At 33.5% G+C, this 26,806-nt stretch overlaps 2 long non-coding RNA genes across 2 annotated transcripts; both read left to right on the forward strand.

Annotated features, from left to right (window-relative positions):
- The first annotated feature begins 4,187 nt into the window (after positions 1–4,187).
- On the forward strand, positions 4,188–25,933 carry LOC134702072 (uncharacterized). The gene is made up of 5 exons (XR_010104310.1): positions 4,188–4,290; positions 19,252–19,317; positions 22,420–22,465; positions 23,507–23,584; positions 25,850–25,933. It is a non-coding gene; the product is annotated as an uncharacterized LOC134702072 (long non-coding RNA).
- LOC134702086 (uncharacterized) lies at positions 11,264–13,613 on the forward strand. Its single transcript, XR_010104316.1, has 3 exons — positions 11,264–11,486; positions 12,388–12,452; positions 13,163–13,613. It is a non-coding gene; the product is annotated as an uncharacterized LOC134702086 (long non-coding RNA).
- Positions 25,934–26,806: the final 873 nt, after the last annotated feature.

Genomic DNA, 26,806 nt, shown 5'->3' on the forward strand with positions numbered 1-26,806 from the left:
TAGAGTCTTACACACAATAGGCAAGCGTATATAAAAAATGTCAAGCTCTAAATCGTCCCGAGTCGAAATAAAGATGTCAACATACAGTCTTAAATAATAGACAAACGTCTATACAAAATGTCTAGCTCTAAGTCGTCCCGAGTCTAAATAAAGATGTCAACATACAGTCTTAAACAATAGACAAACGTCTATACAAAATGTCTAGCTCTAAATCGTTCCGAGTCTAATAAAGATGTCAACATACAGTCTTAAACAATAGACAAACGTCTATACAAAATGTCTAGCTCTAAGTCGTCCCGAGTCTAAATAAAGAGGTCAACATACAGTCTTACACAATAGGCAAGCGTATATAAAAAATGTCAAGCTCTAAATCGTCCCGAGTCGAAATAAAGATGTCAACATACAGTCTTAAACAATAGACAAACGTCTATACAAAATGTCTAGCTCTAAGTCGTCCCGAGTCTAAATAAAGATGTCAACATACAGTCTTAAACAATAGACAAACGTCTATACAAAATGTCTAGCTCTAAATCGTCCCATGTCTAAATAAAGAGGTCAACATAGAGTCTTACACAATAGGCAAGCGTATATACAAAATGTCTAGCTCTAAGTCGTCCCGGGTCTAAATAAAGAGGTCAACATACAGTCTTAAACAAAAGACAAGCGTCTATACAAAATATCAACCTCTAAATCGTCCCGAGTCGAAATGAAGAGGTAACATACAGTCTTAAACAATAGAAGTTCTTAAAGGTAAAAAAACGGACGAAAAGTGACTACTTTGACGAGGTATTTTGATTGAGATACGTGCGGCTTAACTAGTTCTAAAACGTAAAAAAGGGACGAAGAGAGACTACTTTGACGAGGTACTTTGATTGAGATACATGCGGCTTAACTAGTTCTTAAAGGTAAAAAACGGACAAAGAGTGGTTACTTTGACGAGGTACTTTGATTCAGAAACGTGCGGCTTAACTAGTTCTAAAAGGTAAAAAAGGGACGAAGAGAGACTACTCTGACGGGGTACTTTGATTAAAATACATGCGGCTTAATTAACTAGTTCTTAAAGGTAAAAAAGGGACGAAGAGAGACTACTTTGACGGGGTACTTTGATTTAGATACGTGCGGGTAACTAGTTCTTCAAGGTAAAAAAGGGACGAAGAGAGACTTCTTTGACGAGGTTTTATGATTGAGATACACGCGGCTTTACTAGTTCTTAAAAGTAAAAAAGGGACGAAGAGAGAATACCTTGACGGGATACTTTATTTTAGATACGTGCGGATTTACTAGTTCTTAAGGGTAAAAAAGGGACGTAGTGAGAATACTTTGACGAGGTATTTTGATTGAGATACGTGCGGCTTAACTAGTTCTTACAGGTAAAAAAGTGGAAAAAGAGAGACTACTTTGACGAGTTATTTTGATTGAGATGCATGCGGCTTAACTAGTTCTTACAGGTAAAAAAGGACGAAGAGAGACTACTTTGACGAGGTATTTTGATTGAGATACGTGCGGCTTAGCTAGTTCTTACAGGTAAAAAAGGACGAAGAGAGACTACTTTGACAGGGTACTTTGATTGAGATACATGCGGCTTAACTTGTTCTTAAAGGAAAAAAACGGAAGAAAAGAGACTACTTTGACGGGGTACTTTGATTGAGGTACACGCGGCTGAACTAGTTCTTAACGGGAAAAAACGGAAGAAAAGAAACTACTTTGACGAGGTACTTTGATTGAGATACACGCGGCTTAACTAGTTCTTAAAGGAAAAAAACGGAAGAAAAGAGGCTACTTTGACGGGGTACTTTGAGATGCACGCGGCTTAACTAGTTCTTAACGGTTAAAAAATGGACGAAAAGAGACTACTCTTATCGGGTACTTTGATTGAGATACATGCGGCTTAACTAGTTCTTGAAGGTAAAAAAGGGACGAAAAGAGACTACTTTGACGAAGTACTTTGTTGAGATACGTGCGGCTAAACTAGTTCTAAAACGTAAAAAAAGGGACGAAGAGTGACTTCTTTGGCGGGGTACTTTGATTGAGATACATGCAGCTTAACTAGTTCTTAAAGGTAAAAAAAGGGACGAAAAGAGACTACTTTGACGAGGTACTTTGATTGAGATACGTGCGGCTTAACTAGTTCTAAAACTTAAAAAAGGGACGAAGAGAGACTACTTTGACGGGGTACTTTGAGATGCACGCGGCTTAACTAGTTCTTAACGGTAAAAAAGGGACTCAAAGAGACTACTCTGACGGAGTACTATGATTGAGATACATGCGGCTTAACTAGTTCGTAAAGGTAAAAAAAAAGGGACGAAGAGAGGCTCCTCTATTGGATACTTTGATTGTAATACATGCGGCTTAACTGGTTCTAAAAGGTAAAAAGGGACGAAGAGAGATTATGAACCATTTCTACTGGAATCATTATTTTTTGCCATCTTTTCCCGTTTTGAGTATTGAGTCTTGGATACTTTAATATTCATTTTGATACCGTTTCAATAAAAGATTGTGTGCCACAAAAAAAGTATTTAACAAGAAAACTAACTCGACTTCTTACTGAAATTCATAGGACATTGCTGTTTTAAAAATGGAAGCAGTATTACAGTTTTTTTTTAAAGATCTGGACGCGCAATTAAAATTTATTGAACATGTTGAAGGACGAACTCAAATTAATTAACTCAAATCATAACTCGAAGTTTAACTTTCAACTTGAAATGCGACTCTAACTCGGAGCTTAAATCGAAGTGTAAAAAACCAAACTTGAACTTATTAATAAACTCGAACTTTAGCTCGTATCTATCTTGAACGCGAAGATTATATAGTATGGCCTCGTCGAAAAAATGTCTGTATGTAAAAATTGCCTCCACACTTCAACTCAACTTTATCAAGCTGCAGACCAAATATGCGATCATTCCCTTTCCATAAAATAGAAACAAATAAAAGTTTGACGACATATTATCTTTTACAATGTGTGTTGTTCAAACTATATATATATATATATATATACGGTTGTGACGTCATTTATGACCTACGGTATGTTTGGCATTGAAGATACGTTATGTAATAATTGTTGTAAGGGAGCTACCATTTTATTTCTAAGAGGGATGAGAGGAAGGCTAAGATGTAAAATTTTGTCCTGCATTTTTTTAAAGTGTAATCTCTGTCCTGTCTTTTTATTTTTCACTCTATTCGGTCCCCTTCCCCCCCCCCCCACCCCACCCTTTTTTTACTGAAATTATTCCACAGTCACCATTTTTTTGCACGTGAACCAAAGACGACTGAAATCCCTATAAGACTAAGTTTTAAACGAATAAATATGTGCATCTTACAAACAAGTTTAAGAGCAAAACGGTAAAATATATTTTTGGAAATATGTTAATAATTTTTAGTTATGATTTATCAATTAGTTGTTGCTTAAAACGTCCAGTGGCAAATATTTAATACATATTTAGAACGAGAAACCATCAGTCCCAAATAGGTTGGCCGGTCGGAATGAAGGACGGGAAACTCGAACCCCTTACGAATTTGTTTCAAGTGTTATTTCACGTGCAGAGGGCCAACCTACTTTCTCTACACGAAGCATCGATTCTGACCGGATGTGGCAGGGTATTTATACATCCCCGCCCTGTCAAACGGACACCTCCCTTCATCAAGGGTTAAAGTTTCTGCCGGAACGGGAGAAGTCCAGGTGACCATATGTCCATGCCCCAGTCAACATTGTCAACCCTTGAGATGTTTGAAGTTATGACTCAGCATCATGTGCAATAAATTGTCAAAATGCATGTTTTTTTCATCGGTTATCGCAGACCCCCCTTTTTGAAATTAAAAGCCTTGAACTTACTAAAATCAGAGAGAGATCATATACACATGCATGTAAAATTAAAATTGAGAATGGAAATGGGGAATGTGTCAAAGAGACAAGAACCCGACCATAGAACAGTCAACAGCAGAAGGTCACCAACAGGTTTCAATGCAGCGAGAAATTCCCGCCCCTAAACAAATATATATTCTAGATCAGTGATAATGAAATATGTCTCTGCTAAAATATACAATCTCCCTTTCTTTTATGAATGAAATATTGTAATATTATCTGGTGTATGTTCAATTATAATCACTTAACGGCATTTTTAATTGGTTAAAATAAATACATATGTGTATATTGTATTGCAATGAATGGTATTGTATTACATTCTAGATACCCGTATGTGAAAATGACTTAGCGACAGTCGTTATGTATGTGTGTTTACATATGAAACGAAAGTGGAAATTCATTTTAACCAAGTGGACAATTGTTTTTTAAAGGTAATTTTTAGTTATTTCTGATAATATATGTATTGATTATTAAGACATTAATTTAAGTATCTTATAATCTATATGTGTGTGTTACACGATTTAATCTTTTTTTTTGAAGAATATCATAGGCTCTGATTGTACTGATTAATAAAAATAGGGGCGTACCAAGGAGGCACCTTATGGCCTAACATTGGGTTGTATGTGCATTTCTCAGGCTTTTAACTGTCGGGTCCCCTGTTTTTTTTTAATGTGCCCCTCTGTCCCCCCTCCATTTTTGAAAGTCCTGGATCCGCCACTGGTGAAAGGTATCATATGTTACACATATAGGCCTTCCCTTTGGGGACCTCATTCGGAAATTATTTAAAAATATTGTATTGGTATATGGCACTTGTAACAAGTTAGCCTACTCTTTTGATCAACTTTCTTTTAGTAATTAAAAACATTGCTACATGTATCTGGTCGTAAGGGCCATACTTCCTTGTAATTCTCAGCGGATCCAGGGGTAGGGTTCCGGGGGTTGGAACCCCCCTTTTTCAAGTTTTGGGACGATCAATGCATTTGAATGGGGACATATAGTTGGACCCCCCCTTTTTTTAAATGACTGGTCCGACCCTGTTTAAATCTGGTCGTAAAGGAATACTTCCTTGTACTGGTCCCATATCTGTTTCCTTGGTATATAAAAATAAATATGTAATAGTATCAAAGACTACTGCCAGGACTAATTTGCCAGTAGGACAACGTTTCAAGTAATTAGTTTACTAATTTATTTAACTCAATTCATAGTAAACCAAATAGAAAAGATGGACTTCTTAGTACAACATTTTGGTGTAAGATGCACATATTTATTCGTTTAAATAAATTTATTTATAAACTAGTCGAACAGGTTTTTCAATCGTCTTTGGTTACCGTCCCACTGATTTGTAATAGCTATATATAATATAAGTCTTCTTTCAATAGGAAGCTAACAAAGATAAAGGTATTTAAAGGTCCATCTAACAAAGAAGTAAGCATAACGTCCTTATTGATTGTACACGCACAGGTATCCATTTAAAACTGATCCAGTCAGGTGAACTAGACACAGATTATTGATTTATTTCCTTTGCATGTAACCCTAAACATCATATAAATCGTGAGTAGCATGAGTCTGAGAATTTTTTTTCGATCAAAAGGGGAGAGATTGTACGCTCTAGACGTCTCCTCAGGCCTGGGTCCGCCACTGCAGATCACTGCATCTGCAACCTCTTCTTCTTCCAGGTAAGGAACCGGATTCCAGTGGCGGATCTAGTAATTTTCATAAGTGGGGGCCCACTGGCTGCCTAAGAGGGGGCCCGATCCCGTCACGCTTCAGTGATTCCCTATATAATCAATCAAATTTTTTTCTCAAAAGGGGGGCTAAATTCGCCTCTGGATTCAAAACTGAATGTTATTGGTTCCGCGCGAAAAAAAAACCTCATCTGACTTAAGATTTTCCGGAGAAACAACGGGTAGCACTAATGACTGGACCGAATGACAGGACCGAATGACAGGACCAAATGAAAAATGCTAATAACTTTTTTATTATCCATAGGATTGATCTCAAATTTGAAATATAATAAGATGTCACCATTTGTAATTTAAAATTAAAAAAAAATATATAAAATTTTATCAGAAACTTGCAAAAACGTGACCTGACCATCGATGACAATGACAGGACCAATATCGAGAATGACAGGACCAAATGAAAATGCTAATAACTTTTTCATTTCTTGAAGGATTTGTTTCAAATTTAAAAATTTATTAGATTTCAACATTTAATACTTAAATATTAGAAAAAAATAAATAAAAAAAATTAAAAAAGCTCGCGAAAATGTGACTTGACCATCGTTGACATTTACCTGACCAATATCGACATAACCCGACCGATGAAACCTCCTTTGTTATTATCTAAATAACAAAATTAGAAAATTATTAATTTTTGATAATTAAAAAATAAGAAATTACTACAAAAAATAGATTATTTCAATTTTTTAAGGTAATAAACTTGACCAACGTACGTTGACTCTCAGTGTCATAATTAACCGTTATCGTGACAAGGAAAACCTGACTAATTACATATCTAGACGTAAAAGTAAATACTTCAAATTTATTCATCTTAATTCAATTCATAAGCCAAGAATAGTTTTATTCCTTTTTTAACTTTGTGTATAATCTAAAGACTGATTCTGTAATATAATTTAAACTGTTTTGCTAGCATTCTGCATGACTTTTATAGTCATCCCAGGGTACAGGACGAGGACCTATCTAGCAGTGTACCCAACCCTGAAATAAAGAAAAAAATAAGTAGGATTACAAATGCAAATACTAGTAGATATAATTAGAAATGTACATGTATCAACAAAAAAATAAAACTGAAAACTTAAAATTATATAACAATAAAAAAAATACGTCTATATGTTTGAAAGCATTTAAAAATAAATTATGTGATGGAAATAATCTTACCTGAAAATATAACTGAAAGGTAATACATGTAAACTAGTATCAAACATATTTACAACCGCAAAATTCATAGACATTCGGGAAAATTTTAAACTAAAACAGGTATCCTGCATGCACAAGGCTCGGGCATACCTCCAGTAGTCCACGAAAACATTTATTTATTTTTATGAGATATTATAACTACCAAGATATCCTGCACAAGGCTCGGGCATACCTCCAGTAGTCCACGAAAACATTTATTTATTTTTATGAGATATTATAACTACCAAGACATCCTGCACAAGGCTCGGGCATACCTCAAGTAGTCTGCGAAAATGTTTATTTATGTTTATTAAAATATTTAAAACTACCAAGATATCCTGCACAAGGCACGGGCATACCTCAAGTAGTCCGCGAAAATGTTTATTTATGTTTATTAAAATATTTAAAACTACCAAGAGATCCTGCACAAGGCACGGGCATACCTCAAGTAGTCCGCGAAAATGTTTATTTATGTTTATTAAAATATTTTAAACTACCAAGATATCCTGCACAAGGCACGGGCATACCTTAAGTAGTTAAACGGAAATAATTTTTAATGATATGAGTTTAATATATTGAGAAAACAAACTATGCATAATGCTAATTACTGTAATCACAAACTATTTAGAATTTATCAACTTGTTAATGGCTTATTTCACACCTATTGTTTGTCAATTTATAACTGTAAATCAAACGTGTCAAATCATGACCGGTAATATATACAACAATATTTACAACTTAGTTAATATACTACTTTAAAGACAATAAAAAGTTCAAATAACACGGTGCTCGTCACAGTACCAATCTTCTAAAACTCCTGAACATGTCTGATGAACCCACTCAGCACAATTGATTCTTCCACGTTTTGCCTCACATCCTATCATATTCTCAAAAACATCTGGTTTGCCACACTGACAGTTACTGTCAATCCTTCTTGCATATATTCTCACAAAATCGGAACTTGATGTTATTCGTTGAGGAAATGGTGTAAAGTGACCCTTTTCTAAACAAGAAATTAAATGCGGTCGCATATATTTCTCAATAAAGTTGGTACGTCTCTGAGTGTTGAATTTTCCTTTATCACAATATTCCATCATGTTGGCAATTGCATAGACACCACAGTCATATCCATTTGTTTGCTGTTGTGCGTCAGGTAGTTTCACAAGTAAGTTCCTTTTTCCATGACCATAAATAGATGACAACTGAATTTCCATCGAAGGTGTAAGTTTGAACTCTGTACTTTTACTGTCTAACACATAAACGGCATTTTCCTTTTTATGTTGAAAAGAGGTTACCCAGTGCGACTTTCCTGTATGTTGAACTTGAACACACGGTGTATCCTTACTGCTGAATTTCCCGAAACTTTCAACCCAGCACTGTTTGTCTTCATCGTAAACAGGCGATAATCCTGTCGGTTGAAATCCAGATATATGGGGAAACTGTTTCGGTATAGTAGTAACACTGAAGGTAGTACATGGATAACACAAAGCAATCAAGCTCCTTATACTTGTTCAGTCGTTTAATAACGGCGTTCATACTCTCACACGGATTGTTAGTAACTCAAGAAAACGGATCATAAAGGTTGTCATACTTACTTATTATCCACTTTCCACAATGATATAAAATATCCTTTTCAATTTTGTTGAAATATGTGACGAACGGTTTTGACCACTTCACTGTTAACAACTGCTTTTTCTCCTTGAATTCTTCATCACTTTCACAACGCAGTAATTCCCGAATGTTAGAAAGATAAAATGCAATGTTAGTTTGATCTGCACCCATCTTCTGTAGGTTGAATTTGGCATCACCAATCAAATGGTTCCAACACATTATCACATCACAGTTCGGGAAATTCTTTTCTATTGCATTTGATAATCCTGGTTCCCGGTCAGTCACAAACGGTACACACTTTCTATTTAACTTCGGAAACACTGATGACACAAAATCGAAAAATTTCGAATGAACCTTTTCTTTTTTCCTTCCATGTATGAGAAATGCTACTGGCATGATAGGGCGATCCTCAAATATAATATTACGGAACACAAGAGGCGACACATAAAAATCTCCGAGTTTAAATGTTCGGAGTGTCTATTCGTCCGGCTGGACGGACGAATAGTTAAAAATCTCTATTCGTCCGGCCATCCGTCTGCGGATGCGCCAATCTTCAATATCAATAAAAGTGTCATGTGACGCGGAAAGTGTCTCGGATGAGTTGTCGGATAACACACGCGGTGTCGGATAACACACGCGCGTATGCAATGGACGTTTTGAGAATTTGGAGATCGTGATTTATATTTAAAGATGTCATAGAGAAAACCTGAGAGAATGTGATTGCTTTAAACAAATGTATATAGGAGTGATTCCGGAACAATAGCGAGTACATGTTAACTGTGAGGAATAAGCCTGAAATCAAAGTGAAATTGATGATTTAAGATCATTTAACCCCATTTACCTTATCATGCTTATGGACACAAAACGCATTCGGAAAAAAAATACTATATCAAACTTGCTTGGATGCATTATTTTCAAGTTATACTACAACGGAGATATATGAACTTACTGATATGCCTTGACTGGGAATGAGACACCAGGGTTGGGGTACCCTCCTTTTTTCTGTTGTATCTAATACTAGTACACATTTTTTTCTTAAACAATCTTATCGAAAACACGATCCTACTTTTGGGGAAAAGGTTACACGTGCCTGCCCTTTTCTCTAATTTCCTATGAAATAAAAATCGCCGAACAATTTTAATAAAGAATCGTTCATAATCATATGGGGACCTTACTTTAACCAAACTTCACAGAAACAATAAATCAGGATCTTTTGGAATCATAGAAAAAGCCAATAATGATTGGCCCGACTATTTACCTTATATGAAATTCATAGGCAGAACTATAAAAGAGAGAATCATCCCCCCCTCCTACCCAAATTCCTTTAGAATATTAGAATAAAAAAAATGTGATTCAAATGTATAGTTTTTTTGTTTTTTTTATTAGAATGAGTTCTTTTTCATAAAACGATGTTAGACAATATGATTATTTTAAAACAACTCGTGCTTTATTTAAAACCTTCAAAACACGATGCTATATCTTCATCATTATATTTTTGGCCGGACAAATAGCGAAAAACCGTAAACATGCCATTTGTCCGGCTTGCCGGATGACTAGACATTTTTGACTATTTGTCCGGCTAGCCGGACGAATAGCCACTGCCTTAAATGTTGTATCGTAGAAGAATAGAAACGGTTGATCATCTTCAGTATTTACGTCCAGTAGCTGATCAACTATAGATATCATCTCCGGTAAAGCTATTATAGAAGTTAAATCCGGGAACACAGTAATTTCTTGAATATAACCTTCCATGTGGTAAGCTAACAACATCAGATTATAAATGTCATCTTTACTTATTCTCTTCTGTTCGTTCACTTTTCACTTGCGTTCATTATACCTTGTTGTACACCAGGAATATCACTGTTTGAAATACTGTCTCTATACACATCTATAGCGGTTTTGTCACCTTTTTGTACAACTTTTTCTATGGCTTTTAACACCGAGGGGCGGTACGAACATATTCCGGTGCATTTTCTTTTTCTTTTCGGTTTCCATGAATTAAAGGAGTATACACATTCTCGTCACCTTCATAATGCACTAGCACTAAATTCTTCTTGTCTTCGAAGTAAAACGCTGTTCTTCTGAATTCAAGTGAACCAACTGGTCTACTCCTCTTACCTGATTGTTGACTTATAGAACCTGGTTGTTTTATCTTGAAATATTTCTTTTCTAGCACAGCACTACCAATTGTCACTTTTTTTAACCCATATTGTATCCACGGATATTGGTCACATTTCCAATCATCGGAGTTTTCACATCTTATTACATAGACCTCGTTGGCTTTCGGCTTCCCTTGGCCTGGGAATGGCCATCAATAATCACTGGAAATGAAGACATGATTAGAAGTGAACAATATGAAAAAACAAACAAAAAATATCCTAACACTTTTCTTTGTCTCAAATTATTAACACTAAATATTATATTCTATGTTTGTCTTTTCTCAATTAAATACAAAAATAATAGATATTTTAAAGTAATACAAAAATATTTGATATAAGGCTATAGAAAAGTGCCGGATCGTTGTGTCCTGTGTCAATGATTTTCTGCCGTTCTTGTATTCTCTGTAGTGCAGTTCCTATTCTGCATTGTTTACGAAGAGAGGAAGTTGTGATGTCATTCTCGATATTGGCCCTGTCATTGTCATCGATGGTCAGGTCACGTTTTTTCAAGTTTCTATATAATTTTTTTTTAATTTTAAATTTCAAATGCTGACATCTTATTATATTTCAAATTTGAGATCAATCCTATGAATAATAAAAAAGTTATTAGCATTTTTCATTTGGTCCTGTTATTCGGTCCTGTCATTCGGTCCAGTCATTAGTGTAACCCAGAAACAACTCCTGAAACGAGTTGTATATTATACGCACCCCGCAGTAATGTTAAGGCAGTTCTCCATAAGTTTTCAAAGATTCTATCGCAATCTAATTGTGACGTCATGTAGTCGTTTCTATTGGTTGTCAGCACATTTATTCTTACACGCAACGTCATTTCAAAGCTTGAAAAGGCATCAAAACAAGCAAGTGCGTGTCAGCTGTTTATGAAGTTTTTATACGATTTGATGATGTTCCTGACGGAAAACATGACTCGAATATCCAACTGTAAGTACAATATCACTTATCTTATGTTTGTTTTCATACGATTTGTTAAATTGGCGAAACGTTAGGTGTTGTTTTCTTTTCTATACAAAAAGGGGGAGGTGTTATCGAATTCCAACTTGACCATGTTTATTTTACAATCTAACCGCAAGATCACTATGAAGTGTTTATTTTTTAAGTCGAAAATAAATGTGGATTCGAGCATATAATACTATTGGTTATTTGTAGTGTTCTTTATTTATTTACCAATAAATAACCATTTGATTTCAGAAAAAAAAAAAAATATTTACATAAATTTACTGATTGATTGTCTAATTAGATTGACAAGTGTCATTAGACAAACCTGATCCTTGATTTCATTGAAAATAGTGTAGAAATAAAAATGTGGGGGTATTTTTCAAATGAAAAGTTATGAATAAGCAATTTCAAATATTGATGTATAAAAAACAACATAACTCTGAAAATATTGAGAGTTCAAATATATTGTATGACAGACTTCATTGTTTATAAATCTTTGTCAAAATTACTATTACTTTCATTCAGGAGAAATTAAAGTGGAGGATACATAATTGCACTTTTTATAAATGTGTCATTTATTTCTCTTTATTTATCCAGTATCAGGCTGTATAGTTGTAAGTGTGTGCACATTATGTAAATGTAGCTAGCTAGCAAGTACAAAGTATTCATAGTTTTAGGAAAAATTCCTTTTTTATACTCCTCTATCATATCATAGCATTAATAAGAAAATATATGCATAAAAAAGGTGTCAAAAAGATGGCCTTGTATTATAAAAGGTAAAGATATTTAATCATTTTTTATCAATTGTTTGCATAAATTATTTCATTTAATTTTGGCATATCAAGTTTTTCAATTATTCATGTGTTCTCTATTTTCTTTAATATAGGATTTGACCAGACTGTGCTGTACTTTAAATGAATTTGTCATCAATTAGAATTGAATATAAAACAGGTAAATTTCAGTATAAAAAAGAAGATGAGATGTGATTGCCAATCATAATTAAATATTGATACATTTGTACTACAAAATATATTCTGTTTTATAAATTTATCAGTAGTTTAACCTAAACTCAAACTAAATTTGAAATATATAATTTCAATTAATGAACTGTTTGCATTAATGATTATAATTTAAGTATGGTACTAGAATTTGAATTGATAGAAATTCCAATTGAACAAAATGCATCTCTTTAATTATATAACTTCAAGCTCATGCTCATTGCTGTCATTATATACATGTCAGCTTACAATAAAACTTTTTAAAACATAATCAGCTAATTTTTTAAGAAACTTCAAAACAATCAAGACTTTTAATTACTAAGAGCTGCACATTACAAAGATTTACAAAGAAACAGTTTCATTACACATGTATGACATGTATTTTCTTGAGTCCTGATTTCACAAGTCTTGTTGATAGGATGAAATCCTGATAGTGTGTTTTGAACAATCATTTATTATGAAGGTGATCACAATCTTTGGATAAGTTATAATGATCATAGTATATTTATATATTAGTTAAAATATTCCAATGTATTTGAAACATCCACAATGTACATGACTTGTGTAAAATTGTGTGTTTAATTATGGTAGTTGACTTGTTTACAGTGAGTTAAATTCATAATGACCAATGATTTGTGGATTTTCATTATTATTATATTTCAGATTAAATGAAGATATCCAAACTATGATAAAGTGACCTATATATCTACACTAGAAGTAAAACATAGATTTTATGATGTCAATTGGATAAAGGAAGGATTGATTTCAAAATATTCATAAAAAATCATGTGTAAATTTTACTTCAAAATTGATATGAGAATAAACAGTGATTAAGCAATGTGAATAGAAAAGGAAAATTCAATGTGATTCATGTACTACAAGGATACAGTGATTAAAATAAATGTGTAGGAAATCATTCAGTATTAAGGAGGTAGGAAGTATACATTATTCCTTGTAGGATATTACACTGTTTTATTGGAAATGTGTATCAACAGTTTGACAGGTGACATTCATTGTCTATGACATTAGTAAAACTACAAATGTATTTTATTCAAAACTTAAATGTAATTTTTTTTACTTTTAGCAATAAAAATGAAAGTGTTCTTATGTTAGACAATATTTCCAATTCTTTATACAGATAGACCAATTCTGAGTAGAATCACTATTACTCCTATAATGCTGATTTTGATCTTATACCTATATATCAAACAGGTTCTCATTTGAGCATGATATTAAATTACATATATATGACTATGCAAAAACCTCTCCAGCTGAATATTATAACAGGGGTATAAAGCAAGGAGAAAGACTAATATTATCAATATAGGGCCCAACTTGTGAAAAATATGAAAGATAAATATCAACATTATGGATATTTTCTTAACTATAAGGAATGAGGATTTCACAAAATTTGATTCAAACTAATTGCATTAGAATTAGAGACATTTAGTGGCCAAGTCAAAAGCCTAAACAAGCCTTGGCTACTGGTGCCCTGCTTGTTAATTTATTTGCTCATTAATGTACATAAGGCAGACCAATTAAATATACAGCTAATTGAAAATCAATGGGTCATTCTTTGATGATCTAGGGACTACATGACATTATTAGAATAACAATGCAACAAGTACAACATAATATATTAAACATTTCTCTGAGCAAGAATTTATGATTCATACATCAGAGTCTCAAAGGAATAAAGTAAATTATGACCAATACTCACCATGCTCACTGCACAAAAATAAAAAGGGAATATAGTGCTAATTAGTGTCTGTCTGTTGTGGTGATTATCAGACAAAACAGTATAACAGAAAAGGTTGCAGACATTAAAAAATGCAGTTTGTATGAAATGAAGGCCCCTTCAAGCATTCCTATAGACCCTTAATTTATCTTTATAGAATGCACTGCATTAATGTGTGTTGCTCAATGAATGGTCAATTTCAATAGAAAACTGACCACATCGTCTTATTTTTATATTTGCAAATCAATGAAAGAATGACTTCATCTGCATACAACAAATTTCATAAATTAGCAGTGCCTTAATTACAGTGCAAGATATAAAAAACGAAATTCGCTGATGAAATATGTTGTTCTCCGGACCCTCCCCCTTTTTCCAACTATATTATTTATCCAACTGTACTGAAAACACAAACAAATACAAAGTAACTGTAAGTTGAGAGTGTTTATAAAAAATGAAAACATATCATACGAACAGAAAAACAAGCTTAATTTTGATTATTAGAACGAAAATTAGCGTTCTCTGTTAGCAAAGGGGAGTAACTCGTTTGGAACATTGGAAGTCAATGGAGCGTTTTAATATCGACGATTTAACTGAAATACTGAAGAGTCGGTTATAAAAACGAGTAGAACAAGGGCATACTGGCCTCTAAGGTCGATATTGTTTGGTTTTCCAGAAAGAGAATTTGAAATTACACTTCGCTAACATATGGCAAAGAATACAGATATTATAAGTAGTGATAAAAATGTGTCCGAAACTCCGAAAAAGCACAAAATGTGAAGTGATTTGCCTTTGAAGATGGTTTTATATGTATTATCTTTAAAAACAACACTTTGCCATGATTTTTTAATGAACTTTAGATCGTAAACTATCCAATGGTGATTTAAACTTTAAATTTAATCATCCGTATGCCCTTGTTCTACTACGATTTATTTGTCAGTATTTTACTTTCTATTTCTGGTGGTCACGTGACCTTTTCCCTTGGTCTAAAAATAGATTTGTATTTTTTTTTCAAAATCTACATCTATGGTCTTTATACACACCGACTATACTATGAGTGGAGACAACTATTTATTAATCGAACACTAAATTTGAAAACACTGCAATTTTGTATCTTTTCATGTGGCGAACAACCTTAACATCACTGCGGGCCGTTTCGCGCCCCTGACAAAAATATGTTTCCTGTGAAAGAAAGGGTAAAACATACGATTTTAGTAAAACCTACTCAAAGATATACAGAGGTATTGTGAGAACACAGATAATTCAATTAAGATATAAGACGGACGTCCATGTTGTCTTGGTTCCAATCCGGGTCCGTTCGCCTAAGGTAGCAATAAACAGTTAGGAAAAAATACTGAAAATTATTTGCCCTTATGAATTTTACCATCCCCTTTTCATTGCTTTCTTGCAATATGAAGCTTACTGTTTGTGTCATATATGGGCATATGTATGTAATCAGAATCTTTCCATAGATTTTATTTCCAGTATATAAACTGGTAAAATATAATTTCTTTTTGGTGTATCCATGGCAACAATCTGCATTTATTTGTTATAAAATATTGCAAAAAGGGGGGGAAAGATGACTAAAAGTAGAATTTCAATCGCTTGAAGTAATACCTTTTCTGAAACTGTGTACATATATCATTCAGCAAATCCAATGAAAATCATATGTCTTTCGTCTCATTTTTTTGTTAAATTGCGTCAAAAACTTCGTGTAGTAAAAGAGTATTTGTAAACAGTACATTAATTTCTGGACCGATGGCCGGTCTAGCTATGAAAATACGGACTGTCAAACAGAAAACGGCCCATAAAACATGTAAAAAATAATCTTGATGCTCTTATAAACCATCTTTGAAGGCTATATTAGCACTCATCTGTCTAAAAATGAATTTTATTACACAATAACTTTCCTATTTGAAAAATCCACAGGGGCCATAATGCAAAACTAAACTCCTAACTGTGTATTGCTACCTAAATTCATGTTCGCTCCATTCACACCCCACACGTTCGCATCAAAGGATTTGTGCTGAATAAGTTCGAAGCTTTATTTTAATCGTCCTTTTGATAGTGTTTTTTTATTAAATAAAGAAAATTTGTTTTTTTATTGTTTAAAATAAAATAGTGACATTCTAAAAACGTAAACAGGTTTTCTTTTGTGAATTATTTGGACAGAATTGATAATAAATATTGTCATGATAAAAAAATGGCGGATCCAGAAATTTTCATAAAGGGGGGGAGAGGGGCACTGACTGACCAAGAGGGGACCAGCTCCAGTCATGCTTCAGTGATTCCCTAAATAATCAACCAAATTTTTCTCACAAAAAGCCCTGTAAAACCCTCTGAATCAAAAAAAAAATGTTTCAGTTTAATTTATAAATCAGCCTCTGTCAAAAACTAAGTCATTTGTCTATTAGACTTGTTAAAGTAGGGCAGAAAAATCCAAATGGCTATCAAACTCGTCACAAACTAGTAAAAATAGTTATCTTTCATTTTATTCATTAAAAGTCTTCATTGTTTTACTTGTACCAAACTAACTACTTGTATTTTACTTAACACCAGACACATAACAATAATACCAAATTATCTTTGTTAATATCAATTTAGAACAGTAATCTTAAATAAATCATAATTAATATATCAGTCAGGGGTACTACTTGTAAAAGTCATTTTTATTTACTTGAAGAAGTAAAAAAAATTTACACATTTAAGTTAATTATAATGTTTAAATAATCTCCCCTTAATTTTCTGAAAAATTCACTGGTATATTAAGTAAATTTTTCTTACAATCCCACAAACATTCTTAAGGTTTGCCATGTAAAATCATGCTTTAATGATTTTTCCCAGGTTAGCTCATAATTTTTTATTAGAGTTCAATGTTTCATCTCATTAATTCAACAAAGAAACTGTTTGCAAAGATCTTAAGTATTTGCTCAAGGCCTTCAAAAATTGCTCCTTGGGGACTTGTAAATGAGCAGTGTTCTGAAGATAACAGACAAATGGGATTTTCATTGTCCATGAAATTACACCTTAATGATTAGTAAAGACATCTGCAAAGGGCAGACAATTTAAAATTCTATTAGAGTAAAGAAATTCTTAGAATTCAAGAAAGGAGATAGGATGACTTTCTATACATATACATGTACAAGTAACTAAAATTCACTTGTACAAGTATCCTACAAATTATTGTATATGTGTATATTTATTTTAACTTCCTCAAGTAAATAAAAATTACTTGTATAAGTAGTACCTCTGACTATTAATCATCTAATCACAGTCAAAAAATATATTTCATTAAAAAAATTCACGAATTTTTATTCATTAAAATATATAAATATTTTGATATATATGTATCTAAAAAAAATCTAATTCAACCAGCATTTGAATAAAAAAGGGTGCGAACGTAGCCAAGGGGCGAACTTGTGGGGGTGCGAATGTGTTTTGGGTGCGAACCATCAGAACATATGGATGGAACCCCCCCCCCCCTTTAACCTGGGTTGGAACACCCTTTTAAAAATGGATCGATAATTGAATATTTATTGAATATTCTGTAATAATGAGTTGACCAAATCCCGAGATGGTACAAATCTTGACCACTGCTATACATGCATGGTTATATAATATAAAAGGATTGTAGTGATTTTTATCAGATACATCATCACGTTTGTGTAAAAGAATTATCAGATGGTTATATGAGCCTGATTTATAGATACAGTGACATGGCACAAAAATAACTCCCATTAGATAGCCTGGCTAATAACACAGTGACATGACACAAAAATAACTCCCATAAGACAGCCTGGCTAATGATACAGTGACATGACACAAAAATAACTCCCATTAAACAGCCTGGCTAATAATACTGTGACATGACACAAAAATAACTCCCATTAGACAGCCTGGCTAATGATACAGTGACATGACACAAAAATAACTCCCATTAGACAGCCTGGCTAATGATACAGTGACATGACTCAAAAATAACTCCCATTAGACAGCCTGGCTAATAATTCAGTGACATGACACAAACATAACTCCCATTAAACAGCCTGCCTAATAATACAGTGACATGACACAAAAATAACTCCCATTAGACAGCCTGGCTAATGATACAGTGACATGACACAAAAATAACTCCCATTAGACAGCCTTGCTAATAATGCAATGACATGACACAAACATAACTCCCATTAGACAGCCTGTCTAATAATACAGTGACATGACACAAACATAACTCCCATTAGACAGCCTGGCTAATAATACAGTGACATGACATAAAAATATCTCCCATTAGACAGTCTTGCTCATAATGCAGTGACATGACACAAAAATAACTCCCATTAGACAGCCTGGCTAATGATACAGTGACATGACACAAACATAACTCCCATTAGACAGCCTGGCTAATAATGCAGTGACATGACACAAAAATAACTCCCATTAGACAGCCTGGCTAATGATACAGTGACATGACACAAAAATAACTCCCATTAGACAGCCTAGCTAATAATACAGTGACATGACACAAAAAAAGCTCCCATTAGACAGCCTGGCTAATTACATGAATAATGCAGTGACATGCCACAAACATAAGTCCCATTAGACAGCCTGGCTAATAATACAGTGACATGACACAAATATAACTCCCATTAGACAATCTTGCTCATAATACAGTGACACGACACAAAAATAACTCCCATTAGACAGCCTGGCTAATGATACAGTGACATGACACAAAAATAACTCCAATTAGACAGCCTGGCTAATAATACAGTGACATGACACAAAAATAACTCCCATTAGACAACCTTGCTAATAACAGGCCTTCATGCTTTTATGAATTTGTCCTAAAAACTCCTACACCAAGCTATGTATGGTACTATATACAGAAGGTTATATCTCTTTCATTCATGACAAGATACTTGTTACAAGCTAAAAAAGTATATAATACATAATATATTCAGAAATGGTTCAACCGATATTCATCTGAAACTGTAATAGAGCTATCTTATATTTTCAGTTTAAAGATCTACTGTACGTTTTTATTTGCTTCAAGTCCAGTCGCTTTAATACATGTTTAGTAGAGGTAAGTGAATATTATAGTCAAATTGTATTGAATCGGTAAGTTATTTATTTTATCAAATGAAATTCATTTGATAATGTTAAAATGCTTAAAGGGGAGATAATAAAGAGCTAACAGGATTAACATTTTGCACTCATCTACTTTTGTTGTATATATATGGGAAACAAAAAAATATGTGACATAACTACATGATTACTTAACTAACATGTCTAACAAAATGTAAATTGCTTAAAAAATATGAGTTTTCGACAATGAAGTGAACTTGGGATATCTATGTCAATGAGACAGCAACCATTCAATGAAAGAGGTCAAAATTGTATTCAACCATTGACAAGCATCTTTAAATTATAGACCTATCAGTGGGTTTGTACTTACATTCATGAGCAACACAAGTGCCATCTGCTTACCGTTACGGAGCACCTGAGATCACCCCCATCGTTTGGTTGGGTTTGTGTTGCTCAGTCTTAAGGTTTTTATTTCTCTATCGACAAAGTGGAAGGGGAATTTAGGTTTGCACTAAGTCAGTCTGTCTGTCCATCCATCAGTCCAGCAAATCAGTTTTCCAGTTTTTATACCCCCGTCAAAATTTTGACGGGCCTATTGGGGGGGGGGGGGGGGGGGGGTTACATGTCGCACCGTATAGATCTCAGAAACTATTTATGATTATTGCATAAAACTTCACACACTTGTTAGTTATATTAATCTGAAGATCTGTATACTTTTTCGTGATGATTCTTTATTTTATTTTTGAGTTATATAAATTGAATTTTTATTGAGCTTTTTGGTAAAAAACATAAAACATGTTGTGAGCATTTTTTTCCCTGTCTCTTATATAAACTTCCTATTGAGCAGGAATAAGGATGAGCCAGGATATACTTAGCATGACTTCCTGAACAACCCTGTGTTATTCCAAAAACAGTTTTTGATGTTTTTTTCACAAGACGACGGGCGTATCATGCGCTTGTGGCGCAGCTGTTTATTAGTCCCCTACAGACGAAGTCGAAGGTGACTTTCTGTTTGCGCTCTGTCCGTCTGTCTGTCCATCTGTCAGTCCGGCAAATCAGTTTTCCAAACTTTTTTTCTTCATGCTTGAAGATATTGATTTGATATTTGGTGTATTGTTTTATCATGACAAGTTACAGGTCAAGTTCGATTTTCACGATTTTAGCTTTTCTCCATGTTCAGGTGAAGCCCTTTCTCTAGAATTAAATTTTTGATGAAATACAATGTACTTATTATTTACTAAATTTCTGTTCAAAGGGAAATAACTCATTTTTTAAAAGACATTGTATAAAGATAAATGACATTTTGTATTTTTCCTTTTCTTTAGTAAATTGTTTGAAGAATGAAGTGGTAGGTTTTTGTCTCGCTTGACGGAGTCAAATTATTATTTGTCCCCGCCCCTTCAGTTATGGTCTATTGACTTTGAAATTTTGCTTTGTTTTCATGTATTAGTTTGTGATTAGGTCAGTTTATGGGGTACCACTAGTGGTAAGTTAATGATAATTGGTATACAGTTGTTTAAGCATTAGCATATCTCATTTCCATGGAGATAATTTGGCCCCGCCCCCTCAGTAATGGTCAATTGACTTTGAAATTTTTGCTTAATTTTCATTTATTAGTTTGTGATAAGGTCAGTTTATGGGGAACCAATAGTGGTTAGTTAATGATAATTGGTATGCAGTTGTATAAGCATTGGTATATCGTATTTCCTTGGAGAATATTTGCCCCCCCCCCCCTCAGTCATGGTCGAAATTTTTGCTTAGTTTTCATGTATCAGTTTGTGAATAGATCGATATATGGAGAACAACTAGTGGTAGGTCAATGAAATTAGGTATGCAGTTGTATTAGCATTGGCACATCTCATTACCATAGAGATTATTTGAACCCGCCCCCTCAGTAATGGATTATTGACTTTGAAATTTTGCTTAGTTTACATGTATTAGTTTGTGTTAAGGTTTGTTTAAAGGTAACTACTTATGATAAGTCAATGGTATTTGGTATGCAGTTGTATTAGCATTGGAGATTGTTTAGCCATGTACCTTCAGTCATGGTTCATTGACTTTGAATATTTGCAAAACTTACATGTTAAAGTGTTGCTATTTTAATTTCAACATTTGCATTATCGAAATTCCAACAAAGCCAGACATATCTCTGTGATAATTGTTTATTTTGTTATTTTATATAGTTTACACCATGACAAGTTAAAGATCAAGTAAGAATTTCGTTCCATTACAATGATTTTTTTAACCCGTAGGGGACTATGTCATGTATGTATTGCCATGCTTGATTTCTTTGTGCTTGAAGATATTGATTTAATATTTGGTTTATTGCTTCATAATGACAAGTTACAGATCAAGTTCGAATTTAGTTCTGGTCTGATGATTTTGTGCAGAGTTATGGTCCTTGGACTTCGAAAATTTACTTAAATAATCAGTTTTTCACATTTTGTTGTCATGCTTGAAGATATTGACTTGATATTTGTTATATAGTTTACACCATGACAAGTTATAGATCAAGTTAACATTTTGTTCCAGTACAATGATTTTTTAAATGGTAGGGGACTATGTATGCAATGCAATAATGTCAGAATGCTTGTTTATTTTGTGTTTTGTGTACTGTTGTTTGTTGGTGTTTTCTTTTTATACCCCTCTTTGAAAAAAGGGGGGTATACTGTTTTACCTCTGTCTGTCCGTCCGTCCGTCAGTCCGTCCGTCCCATGAAACTTTCGTCGCATTTTTCTCAGGAACTACAATACAAGGATTTCTGAAATTTGGTTTCAGGGTTTATCTAAGTCAGCTATACCGTGTGATGCGTTTTCAGATTGATCACTTGACAACTTCCTGTTTACCGAACACTTGTATGATTTTACACATGATAGCCAAGTTGAAAATTTTCGTCACATTTTTCTCAGGAACTACAATACAAGGATTTCTGAAATTTGGTTTCAGGATTTATATAAGTCAGCTATACCGAACACTTGCATATTTTTACACTATTAATATTATCCACTTGCGGCGGGGGTATCATCAGTGAGCAGTAGCTCACAGTTTCACTTGTTTAGCCTCGTCTTTAGTTTGAATATCTATAATTTGTATTTTTTAGATCCTTGTCCAGTCAATGTGATCCTTGTCCAGTCAAGTTATTATAGGTAAATGTACATTACATGTGAACTAAATCAGATCATTTACTTTTGAAATTTGTTTCAAACGTAAAATGTGAGATATATGTCAATGAGACAGCAACCCAACAAAGCAAGTATGGTGATGTATACAGGTCAATATATAGTCAACAAATCAAAAATAACCTCATATGACAAGGTCTACATTTTAATGAACTGGGCCATAAATTTAGGAAGATAACACCCAAACATTTTTATGTTTATAAGAAACAGGGAGATAACCCACAAACATTGATATGTTTATAAGAAACAGGGAGATAACACACAAACATTGATATGTTTAATGGAAACAGGGAGATAACACACAAACATTGATATGTTTAATGGAAACAGGGAGATAACACACAAACATTGATAAGTTTATAAGAAACCGGGAGATAACACACAAACATTGATATGTTTAATGGAAACAGGGAGATAACCCACAAACATTGATATGTTTAATGGAAACAGGGAGATAACCCACAAACATTGATATGTTTAATGGAAACAGGGAGATAACCCACAAACATTGATATGTTTAATGGAAACAGGGAGATAACCCACAAACATTGATAAGTTTATAAGAAACAGGGAGATAACCCACAAGCATTGACATGTTTATACAGCATTTACAGGGAGATAACACACAAACATTGATATGTTTATACAGGGAGATAACCCACAAACATTGATTTGTTTATAAGAAACAGGGAGATAACACACAAACATTGATATGTTTATAAGGAACATTCATAACAGTTAATTATAAAAAGAAGTACCAATGAAGTATTTTTAAATGATACATATATGTTACATATATCAGGCTTAAACAATTTAATATGATTTATAGTTATTTTCCACAGATACTTGAGATGACGACAGTTGATATGTATTTACATATATCAGGCTTTAACAAGTAAATGTAATTTATAGTTATTTTTCACAGATACTTGAGATGACGACAATTGATATGTATTTACATATATCAGGCTTTAACAAGTAAATGTAATATATAGTTATTTTTCACAGATACTTGAGATGACGACACAACCTTACTTATAAAATAGGCTGACCTCAGAGGTACATTCATCAGTATTTATCTAATTAGTATGTATAATATATGTTTTTTAAGATTACAAAAAAAAGATTAATTCATAAAAACGGCCTCGTTAATCTTTCAGGGTGTTGTGGTATTGTGTTCACCTTTAGTGTGGGAGGTGGTGAGTTTAAACAATACACTCTGTAAGCAGTTTTCCTCTGCCGTACATCCACTTCCTGTTTACCAATAGAATTATACAACACTCATTGTACAATTACAATTTCTTTTTCTTGGCTTCTATGGAAGGGAATGATTTTATATTTGATGAACAGCTTGATAATGTTGAGTTGTAGCTTTTTAGCAGTTTTTATGCATTATGTTTTTCGGTCTGTGCGTCTGTTTGTTCATCTGTCCGTTCGTCCGTCTGTCCCGCTTCCGGTTAAAGTTTTTGGTCAATGTAGTTTTTGATCAAGTCCAATCAACTTGACACTTAGTTCACATGTTCCCTATGATATGATCTTTCTAATTTTAAGAGTTTTGACCCCAATTTCATGGTCCACTGAACATAGAAAATGTGTCTGTCCCACTTCAGGTTAAAGTTTTTGTCAAGGTAGTTTTTGATGAAGTTAAAGTCCAATCAACTTGAAACTTAGTACACATGTTCCCTATGATATGATCTTTCTAATTTTAAGAGTTTTGACCCCAATTTCACGGTCCACTGAACATAGAAAATGCGTCTGTCCCACTTCAGGTTAAAGTTTTTGGTCAAGGTACTTTTTGATGAAGTTGAAGTCCAATCAACTTGAAACTTGGTACATATGTTCCCTATGATATGATCTTTCTAATTTTAAGAGTTTTGACCCCAATTTCCAGGTCCACTGAACATAGAAAATGATAGTGCCAGTGAGGCATCCATGTACTATGGACACATTCTTGGATTTTCTGTTGTGCATTGTACAAAGAAAATTTTCATGAAAGTTTTCTTGGCTTTAATAATTTTAGGGAATGATCATTTATGCCTCAGTGAATATGTTACCTCAATAGGCCAGTTCCGGGATATGGTAGTTAGTTGAAACTGTCATATGACTTCCATCACCACATGACTACAATGTAGACATCGTCACTTCCAACACATGTTGAGCGAACGGGTGAAAAAGTTTGATCGTATATTGCACAAAATATTTGGAAAATTAAAATTTAATAAGTTGGTTACCCTCCCTTAAGTGGTATGGGAATTAAGATTACGTACTTACTGAATATAAATTATTTCTAAACTACCCTGCAGAATGACGATTCTGAAAGTGCTTGAAACTTTGATAGAGTAGGGATACAGGCGCGCCTTCTATCTGGTAAATGACGTCATAAAGGCGTACAAAATTGAGGATATTTTCCGGTGAAAGACATGATTCCAGAGATGTCCTATCAATTTCATGCAGCGACACAAGTCTATTTGTCTAGTTCAAAGTTACCTTAAGGAGGTGTGGTATGATTAACAATGATACAATTATTCCTAGACCATAGGACACAGATATAAACAATTACAGGTCGTCCAACAGCCTTCAACAATGAGCAAAAGCCAAAACCCATACCATATAATCATCTATAAAAAGACTTGGTTTGATAAAATGTAAAACATTTCAAAAGAAAAAATCAACAGCCTACTTTGTACTACAACAATGAAGTAAAAACAAATATGGTACACAGGTTCTAACTACATCCACTACCTTATAGGTCCTGTCTTTCGACAGGCACATACAGAATAAAAAATGATTGAATTTAATGTGACTGGTCTAGTTGATCATAGACAGTGTTTTGAGAAGCTGCAATATGATATTTAATATTGTTTTTAAGCCCCACCTAAAATAGTAGAGAGGCATTATGTTTTCTGGTCTGTGCCTCCGTTCGTTCGTTCGTCCGTTCGTTCGTCCCACTTCAGGTTAAAGGTAGTTTTTGATGAAGTTGAAGTCCAATCAACTTGAAACTTAGTACACATGTTCCCCATGCTATGATCTTTCTAATTTTAATGCCAAATTATAGTGTTGACCCCAATTTCATGGTCAACTGAACATAGAAAATGAAAGTGCGAAGTTCAGGTTCAAGTTTTTGGTCAAAGTAGTTTTTGATGAAGTTAAAGTCACATCTACTTGAAACTTAGTACACATGTTCCCTATGATATGATCTTTCTAATTTAAATTCCAAATTAAAGTTTTGACCCCAATTTCACGGTCCACTGAACATGGAAAATTATAGTGCAAGTGGGGCATCCGTGTACTATGGACACATTCTTGTTTATGTGTGTCTTAATGCTGGTAAATAAAACTTGAAATTTTTAGATCTGGGAAAGTGCAATAGATGTTCTGGTGTTTGATGGAAAGAGTCACATCCTGCTTGTAGAATATATTTGTACCTCATTCAGGTATGTGATTAGATTTTTAAGGTTTTGAGTTCAGTTCATTAACTTTAAATAGTGCAGAAAAGTTGAGATAAATTACTGTTTCAATGCTATTATATATTATTTGAATAAAATAAGATGAAAATATTAGGTCAGTATTTTACCACCCATAGTGATCATGTATTTTCAATTGGCAATAACACAAATACCTCAATTAAAACTCAACAGTATATATTAAATATAACTTTTCTTTTCTATTTTTAGGCTATAATGGCAAGTTTGAATAAGGTAAGATTTACTTAATAGTCTTCTTGTCATTTGTAGTCTTGTTCCCCATTAGTGTAGAATTGGATACAAGTAAAAACTAGTAGAATTCTAAGTGAACTACCAAACTACTTATTCCAAAAACAAACAAAAAAACTTGGACAAAGCAAGGTGCAAGGTGAAAAAAAGATTCTATAAGTGAGTGGTGGGAGATAGTGTATTATTTATGTAGTACCATCAGAATCCTTGTTTATTTGATACTCTAAGTAGGTCTGTAGAGTTATATGAAAAAAATATTGGAACAATTTTTCTACATAAAAAAAAGATAAAAATACAGAAGATATCTCCCCTTGCCATTGTTATGTTCATGTGAGTTGAATAAGACCAATCTATTTTATGGTATAAAGAGCCGACTGATACAACACACTTTTTGTCTTGTTAGGTTACATTCTCATTGCTTTATTATATCCCACATCTACATTTATTCAGTCTACATACATTTATATATGTATCTCTTTATGTAAGTTAATAGAGAGATTTCTACTAGTTGATGTAAAAAAGGATGAGTCAGTACCAAGGGGCAATTAAAGGACTAAGTGAATGAAACACAATTACATGTCTTCAAAAGGCAATT

Source organism: Mytilus trossulus, unplaced genomic scaffold, assembly GCF_036588685.1.
Source record: "Mytilus trossulus isolate FHL-02 unplaced genomic scaffold, PNRI_Mtr1.1.1.hap1 h1tg000396l__unscaffolded, whole genome shotgun sequence".
Taxonomy (NCBI): Eukaryota; Metazoa; Mollusca; class Bivalvia; order Mytilida; family Mytilidae; genus Mytilus; species Mytilus trossulus.